The sequence below is a fragment of the Odocoileus virginianus genome, chromosome X, assembly GCF_023699985.2.
Source record: "Odocoileus virginianus isolate 20LAN1187 ecotype Illinois chromosome X, Ovbor_1.2, whole genome shotgun sequence".
NCBI classification, from domain to species: Eukaryota; Metazoa; Chordata; class Mammalia; order Artiodactyla; family Cervidae; genus Odocoileus; species Odocoileus virginianus.
Window position 1 is genome coordinate 817699 of NC_069708.1, and position 8959 is coordinate 826657.

Sequence of the window (8959 nt, forward strand, 5' to 3'; positions counted from 1 at the left end):
TCTGAGACTAAAGGAAAACAAGGGGAAAAAAATCACAAGAAAGAATAACATTTAGACAGTATTTTCCTAATTGACACACAGAATAGACTCAACAATTGCAGAATACATACTCTCTTCAAGTACACATGAAATTATCTACACAATTTGATCAGATACTGAGTCTGATTATGCAAAATGTGACAAAATTCATGTAACTAACACACAGTATATTCCATATCCAGAGTGGAATTAAGCTACAAATTAGTTAGAAATTTAGTTACTCTCAAAATGTTTTCAAATTAGTTTTTCATATTTTGTATATATGATGAGTTTTGGTTTTGATTTCCTATATACATACACCCATATATATATATGTATACACACACACACACACACATATATATATAAAATTGTTCAGTCACTAAGTCATATCTGAGTGTTTGAGATCCTATGGACTGTAGCACACCAGGCTTCCATGTCCCTCACCATCTCCTGGAGTTTGCTCACACTCATGTCCATTGAGGCAGTGGTGCCATCCAACCACCTCATCCTTGATCACCTCCTTCTCCTGCCTTCAGTCTTTCTCAGCATCAGGGTCTTCTGATGAGTCAACTCTTTCCATCAGGTGGCCAAAGTATTGGAGATATATATATATTATATTTCTATATTATTTATTAAATATATATTTATATATAATATTATAAATAATATAAATTATATTATATATTTATTATATATTATATATATTAATATAAATAATATAAATAATATTATTAAATATATATTTATTTATATGTAAACTGAATCATTTTGCTATACACCTGAAACTAACACAGCTTCTTGAGTCAGCTATACTTCAAAAGAAAAAAAAAATACAACTGAACTGACCAAGGTAAAAGAAGTGATTAGAGAGATTCTGGGTGATTTTGTCTTCTTCCAGGGAATACCTGCTTTTACTTCAAGAGGTGGGAGCAATTCATGTAATAGCTATCAGATATATGCAGTTTAAAATGCCTAATATATACAAAGAATAAAATTCAAAATTAAGAATTTAGCAGAGAACTGGAAATTTACACAAACACGTTTTATGCATTTGAAGTTCTATTTTTAGGCATCTAAATATTTAAGTTTATTGTATGCCTACTAAATGGATCCTTTAATTATAATGACATATCTCTTTTTATCTTAATACTCATTTTCTTAAATTTTATTTTGTCTAATATTAATATACCCATTCCAGTTTTTTTATGCTTACTTTAGTTTGGTATTTTTTTTCACAATGTTATTTTATACCTTACTGTATCTTTATAAATTGTGTCATATAACTGGGATTTAGTTGTTGTTATTTTTATCTCATCTGATAGTCTCTACTTTTTTTTTTTTTTTTTTTAGAGAAATCTCTGCTTTATTGGCCAGCAGGTTACCTGAGGGGGATGAAGCGGGAGGAAAGGGTGGGCGCGATACCGGGCTGGCCGTGCTTCACCCGCTTGTAGGTGATGGAGAACTCTCCTAGGTAGTGGCCGATCATCTCAGGCTTGATTTCCACCTGGTTGAAGGTCTTGCCATTGTAGACGCCCACCATGCTGCCCACCATCTCGGGCAAAATGATCATGTCGCGCAGGTGCATCTTCACCACCTCGGGCTTCTCCATGGGTGGCGCATCTTTCTTGGCCTTGCGCAGCCGCTTCAGCAGCGAGTGCTGCTTCCTCTGCCTGCTGCGGTTCAGCTGCTGTCGCTGGCGTACACTGTATAGCTGCATCAGTTTCTCATAGGACATGTCCAGCAGCTGGTCGAGGTCTACGCCGCGGTAGGTCAATTTGCGGAAGGTCCGCTGCTGCTTCTGTTACACTTCCGCCATCTTGCCGGTTCTTCAGAAAGCAGTCTCTACTTTTAATTGGAATGCTTAAGACCTTTGAAGTTTAGTTGTTATATAGTTTGTTTTAAAGTTGACCATCTTGCCTTTCATTTTTTGTTTTCCAATCTCTTTATTTCTCTATCCCTGCTCTTGTGCCTACTTTTGTGTTTTTTAAACATTTTGATTATGAAAATTAAGTTTTTAATTGCATTTTTATCTGAGGCGTTTTAAACACACTTCCACACATTCTGAAAGTAACTAATTCCATACAAAAGTAACAGGAGCAAAGTATAGTAGCACAATTGAACACAGCAAGCTGAAATTCTGTGATTCTTTATAGGATGTTACTTTACCTAGTGTCATTTTTCCTGGCTTGATGTGGATATGCCCTTTGGTCTTCTTGCTGTGGTACTCCCGGACTGTGTCTTTTGCTCTTTATAGCTTAGTAGGCTCAATAGGTCCTTACCTCTGTTTGCATCATGTTGCCTGCAATTCTCTTGAAAGTTAAAACCCTGTATTTATTGAAATATTTCCTTATATATTAGAAACTGATACATTTTTAACTGTTAGTATGCTATCACAGTTATTTCTATGTTCTCTAATCAAATTGCAGGTTGGAGAGGTGTGATATCACCCATTATCCTATAACCCTTGTTTTTAATGCATACTTTTGGAAACAAGATATTTTCTTAGGTATGCATATTTTGCATTTTATTTGCAGCGTGTCAGACTTGCAACTCCTGACAGAGAAAAGTGTCTATTCAGTTGTTAGATGTTCACGTTTAGTGAGGCATATTGGCACTGATGGTGGAGGTGACCCCAAATGTTTTAGTTTAGAGGAGGCATCGGCATTGACTTGGGTGAGGTTAGAGGACCCCAGCCCCACAAAACCCCTCAAACCACACTGTCCCTCAACTAGTTCTGGTTGGGAAAGCCCTCATGACTTTTTAACTGACAGATGTCAACACTTGTGATGCTGCATAAATTCCTATGCTGATGTCACAGTCAACTGCCATCACCAACTGTCATCAATGGGGGAGGCCATCTTGACCCGCCTCCCAGTATTATTTCCTTGTATTTGAGTGGTTCTCAGTTCTCATTACGTGTCACTTCCCTTCCGCTAGTAGAACTTCCGGTAGCGTGGTGAATTACGAACCATTAAGATAAATTGTCTCAGATTCGTTTATGTGGATGTGTCTTATTTTGGTCACAGTTTGGAAGGATTATCTTGCTGAGTGTAGAATTCCACCTCGAGGGTTTTATTTCTTCTTTCACCCTGGCTATAGTTCTCTGTGAATGCTACTGAGAAGACAGCCATCTTTGCAAAGCCCGTGACGACGTCACCCCACTGAATGCGGTTTTGGTTTTTAACTGGAGGTTAGTCATTTATATTACTGCTCATTTTGTGTTACTGTGTCCTTATTTCTCTGGCAGTTGGTGGAAGTACATTTGTTCACTTCATATTACATGTATGTGATGAATATAAAATATGGTAGAACATTTTGACAAATTTTTAGCTATTTTTAATCAATAATTTCTATATAATTTATATTAATTTATATAAGTAAGCTGATTTGACTGGTAGCAACAATAAAGCAACAAAGAAGAAAGCTAGCATAAAAATACCAAAAGCCAAAAAGTCGCTTTTTTTCCTTACTAAAATATTTGTTTGAATAATTCATAGACAAAGTAATTTAGGCATATTTCTAAGCAAAGTTGCCGAAAATTAAAGCTCTTTCCATTATAATTGGTGATCTGATGCTAATGTTGACCCGGATGAAAAATTATGATAGAACAGCTAAAGCTCTTAATAAAGAAAGTGAAGTGACACTTGTATTACCTATGGCAAAATGTTTTGTATGTACAGTAATTATATAACATTGAATTTTCACAGAACACCTTATATGCATTAACTTATATAAAGTGTTCAAGTCAGAATCAATGCAGTAACAAATGGAACATAAATGAAAGTAAAACAAAAATATGTATTATATATATGCTTAATATGTAATAATTTTGGTATTTCAGATAATAATGAAATGATAGCCTATTTAAACAAATAGTTTTAAACAAAGAGTGATTGTTAAAAAAAAAAATAAATATGAAAAAATATAGAAGCCCAGTAAGTGTACTAAATATACTTAGTATTTAATATAAATTAAATGATAAGATAACTTTTATATTTCTTCTCTAATATTAGATTATGAAGGAGTTTAAAATGTTGCACTTGTTTTGGAAATAAATTTGAGACTGTTCTGCAAAATTTTTGTTTGCATTACCTTGTGCAGTAATTCCATTTCTAGAACTATTTCTAGTACAGCTACTTAAACTTGCATATGAGTGTCTGGGTGCAGGGTTCTGGAGTTGCTGCTCCCTGTCTCCCCCAGGTGGGGGGGACCTTGCCGGATTCTGTCCTTGCCAGATTCCCCTTCTGCTTTAAGAATTTACCTCAGTTGGGCAGCCTGGGTGAGGGGAATAGGGATGTTCCCAGTGCAGGGGGCCAGAAGGGGCAGGGCGGGTATGGTTTCCCAGACCCAGGGAGTGGAGGTGCCCTGTCCAACAGAAGGCATACTAAGCTGGGACCTCTGAGTTTCCCTCCAGGTTCAGGATGGGGCCAGGAGGGCCTTAATTTGTTTCTGGTTATGCCATGCTCCTCTATTCATTTGCAAAAGTAAATGCTCCATGTGGGACCCAGGCTGCCTGTTGTGAGGCCATACAACTGTCACAATCAATCTGGTAAATCTATATACACTTACAGAAAACATATCCCCAATATACACTGCCAATAAAAAAGTTAAATTGTGGATTTTCAGAGAAGTGCATAAATATACAAATGTATTATTTATGTAAATGTGTATGTGTGTTTGCATTTGCTAATATACATGTTTGATGGATAGTCATGATTTCTTTCTGAAAAGGGGTATGCATTTGTATTGTTTTGGAAGTTCTACATTGAATGCATGCTACATTTATAATTAATAGTATGAAAGTTAAAGGTATGATGACATATTACTAAAGGTTACTTTGAAATGTCTGTGATCCTGTTTTTTTTGTCTCTATAAAATTGCCTTTTTGGATAATTTCACATTGATGTGGTTTGATTTATCTTGGTTTCTTCACTTGGCATAATGTTTTTGAGGTTCATCCATGTGCTAACATGCATCAGAAAGCAGGTTCTTTTCATTACTGAGTCAGAATTTATCTGGTTATACCACTTATTGTTTACCTATTTATGAGTTGATGGAGATTGCAGTTCTTTTTATATTTTGGCTATTATGAATAAAGTGGCTATGAGCATTTTTTGTGGAAGTCTTTGGACAGAAGCTTCTAGTTCTCCTGGGCAGATACCTGAGTAGCAAGGTTGCATCATATGGTGTGGTATTGTTAAGTCTTAAAGAAACTGCCTACATGGTTTTCAAAGTTGCTGTATCTTTTTGAGTCCCACCACCAGTGTAAGAAGTTGCAGTTTTTCCACATCCTCATTAACTTTCGGTTTTGTGACACTTTTACAATTTAGCCATTATAGAAGGTGGGAACTGTTATCTGTTTATAGATTTTATTTTTATTTCCCTGAGGACCAAGGATGCTGCAAGTTTATTCATGTGTTTGTTGGATATTCATTTCATTCATATTTGATATTCATTCATTCATGAAGTATTTACTAAAGACAATTGTGCATATATTTAAAGTTGTATACTTAAATTTTATGTATTTAATGAAATTATACATATATTTAAAGTTCAGTTTATATTTTTTATTTATTTTTTTAAATTGGAGTATAATTGCTTTGCAATGTTGTGTTAGTTTCTGCTGTACAACAACATGAACCAGCTATATGTATACATATATCTGCTCCCTTTTGAACCTCCCTCCCACCCCCTGTGCATATATTTAAAGTTTATATATTTGATGAATTAGTTTATTTTTGGTGTAGTGTCTTAAGAAATTTTTTCTGTGGCAAGCAAGAATTGAAATTTTTTTTTTCTGTATGTTTTACAGTTTGTACTTTTATATTAAGTTCTAAGATCTATTTCAGGTTCATTTGTGTAGCAGTTTGAAATTCACATCCAAATATGTTTTCCATGTGATTATTCAGTTGTTACAGTATTTATTGAAACAACTCTTCTTTACTCCATTAGATTAGCTTGGCACCCTTGTCAAAAAATAATTGACTATGTTTCTAGACTCTCTATTTGGTTCCATTTGCTCCTTATACCAATATTATATTTACTCTCTTGAAAATTGAAGGTTTGTAGGAAGTCCTGAAATCAAGTATTAAAGATCCTTTAACTCGTTGTTGTTTTAAATAGATTCCTCATATTTCCATAGTAATCTTAAAATAGTTCTGTAAATTTTTACATGAAAAACTTGCTGACATTTTTATTGAGGGTGACTCTGTAGATCAATTTGGAAAGAACTGATAACACTTGGAGTTTTCCAACCCAAGAAAATTAGGGTATCACATTTATTTATTCTTTTTTCTCAGCAGTATGTAATTTTCACTTATAGGTTTTGCATATATTTTGCTAATGTTTCTCTAGGTATTTCATGTTTCTTGATGCTACTGTACATGATAATATTTGAATTTGGTTTTAGATGTTTATTTGCCGATAGATATGTAGTTGATTTTTTCATGTACTGATCTTGTATCCCACAAACTTGATAATATCAATTCACTTACTCATTCTGTTTACTTTTTTGTATATTCTTTCATATATATATATGGCAATTCCATTTCTGAAAAAAGACAATTATAAGTAATATTTTCCAATCTGTGTATATTTTATTTCCTTTTATTGTCTGATTAAGCTAGCTAGGACCTCCACTTCGAGTTTGATTAGAAATGATCCAGCAAACCAATACCCTTGTTTCCAAATCTGTGGAAAATCATGTAGGTTTTGTTTTATTTGTGTATGTACATAAAGGCTTTTATTTTCTTAGGATGCATTACCAGAATTACTGGATTAAAGGGTAAGTTTTTTCTTTTAACTTGAGACATAGTTGATTTATAATATTATGTTTCAGATGTGCCATATGGTGAATCAGTTTTTGTAGATTATATTCCATTTATAGTTATTAAATCTTAGCTACATTCCCTGTGCTGTATAAAGTTATCATTGTAGCTTACTTATTTTATGCATAGGAGTTTGTACCTCTTAATCTCCTACCCCTATCTTGCTCCCCCCTATAACCACTGGTTTGTTTCTATATCTATGAGACTGTTTCTTTTTGTTATATTTACTAGTTTGCCGTATTTTCTTAGATTCCACATGTAAGTGATAGCATTCAGTATTTGTCTTTCTCTACCAGACCTATTTCACTAAGCATGACACCCTCCAGGTTCATCCATGTTATTGCAAATGGTAAAATTTCATATTTTTATAGCTGAGTTATATATTCTTCAGATACATTACCAGAATTACTGAGTTAAAGGGTATGCTTTATCTGGCATATCACACACACATATACACAGGACTTTCCTGGTGGCTCAGATGGTAAAGCATCTGCCTACAATGCAGAAGACCCGGGTTCAATCCCTGGGCCGGGAAGATCTCCTGGAGAAGGAAATGGCAAACCAATCCAGTATTCTTGCCTGGAAAATCCCACGGACAGAGGAGCCTGGGGGGCTACAGTCCATGGAGTCGCAAAGAGTTGGACATGACTCAGTGACTTCACTTTCACTTTTTCACTTTCATACATGCATGACACATCTTCTCTTCTTTATCCATTCTTCTCATGATGGGCACTTAGGTTGTTTCTGTATCTTGGCTATTGTAAATAATGCTGCTCTGAGTGTTGGAATGTATGTGTCTTTTCAAATTAGTGTTTTAATTTTCTTTGGATATATACCCAGGACTGGAGTTTCTGGATCATATGGTAGCTCTATTTTTAGCTTTCTGAGGAACCTCCATACTGTTTTTCACAGTTGATGCACCAATTTATATTCCCCTAACAGTGTACAGGGGTTTCCTTTTTGCAGACATTTGTTGTTTGTTGCCTTTTGTAGTCATTCTGACAGGTGTGAGGTGTTATCTCATTGTGGTTTTGATATGCATTTCTCTCATGATAAGTAGTAAGCATCTTTTCATGTAACTGTTGGCCATCTCTATGTCCTCTTTGGAAGAATGTCTGTTTAGGTCTTCTGCCCACTTGTTAATTAGATTTTTTTTGATGTTGAGTTATATGAGCTGTTTATATATGTTGGATATTAAAACCTTGTCAGTCATATTATTTGCAAATATTTTCTCTAATTCAGTTGGTTGTCTTTTCATTTTGTCAGTGGTTTCCTTTGCTGTGCAAAAGCTTTTCAGTTCAATTAGGTCCCATTTGTTTATTTTTGCTTTTATCTTCTTTAGGAGATGTGTCAAAAAAAAAAAAAATATATATATATATATATATATATGTATCACTGTGATTTATCTCAGAGAGTGTTCTGCCTGTGTTTTCCTCTAGGAGTTTTATAATATTTGATCTTATATTTAGGCCTTCAATCCATTTTGAGTTTATTTTTGTATATGGTATTAGAAAATATTCTAATTTCATTCTTTTACACGTGGTGGTAGTTTAGTCGCTAAGTTGTGACCCCATAGACTATAGCCTGATAGGCTTCTCTGTCCATAGAATTTCCCAGGCAAGAATACTGGAGTGGGTTGCCAGATCAAGGGAAAAAAATACCATTATATAGTATCCCATCTATAGAATGCCATTATATAGTATCTGAGCTCAGAAACAAAGTATTATTTCCTTCAGAAGCTTCAACAATAATATATTTTATCCTCTTTAAATTTTACCTGTCTGTACTTGTTAGCAGTTTTTTTCCTGGACATTCATCCTATATTGTTGCTAAGCAAAGACTACAACCTTGTGTCTCCTCAGTTTACCATTTGCTGCACAGACTGTCTTGAATAGTTCATTGCCAAAATAGTGTTTTTGTTCTAAAAATTGATGAAGTATGCTTATCTTGTGTAGAATTTAATGTAATTTTTCTGTATAGTACAATCTTTCAGATGACAGAATTAAATCTGTCGAGTCATTGACTCTTTACATAATTTGTTCAAATTTATGATCACTTTTTCAGCACACATACACTCATACACATGCACACACACACATACACAAAACTGA

General features: G+C 34.4%; 1 non-coding gene and 1 pseudogene across 1 annotated transcript; one reads left to right on the forward strand and one right to left on the reverse strand.

The window, feature by feature from the left end:
* Positions 1-1399: 1399 nt before the first annotated feature.
* LOC110124355 (small ribosomal subunit protein uS19 pseudogene) lies at positions 1400-1837 on the reverse strand (annotated as a pseudogene).
* Positions 1838-7311: 5474 nt separating this feature from the next.
* On the forward strand, positions 7312-7384 carry TRNAC-ACA (transfer RNA cysteine (anticodon ACA)). Its single transcript has one exon. It is a non-coding gene; the product is annotated as a tRNA-Cys (tRNA).
* The last annotated feature ends 1575 nt before the right edge of the window (positions 7385-8959 follow it).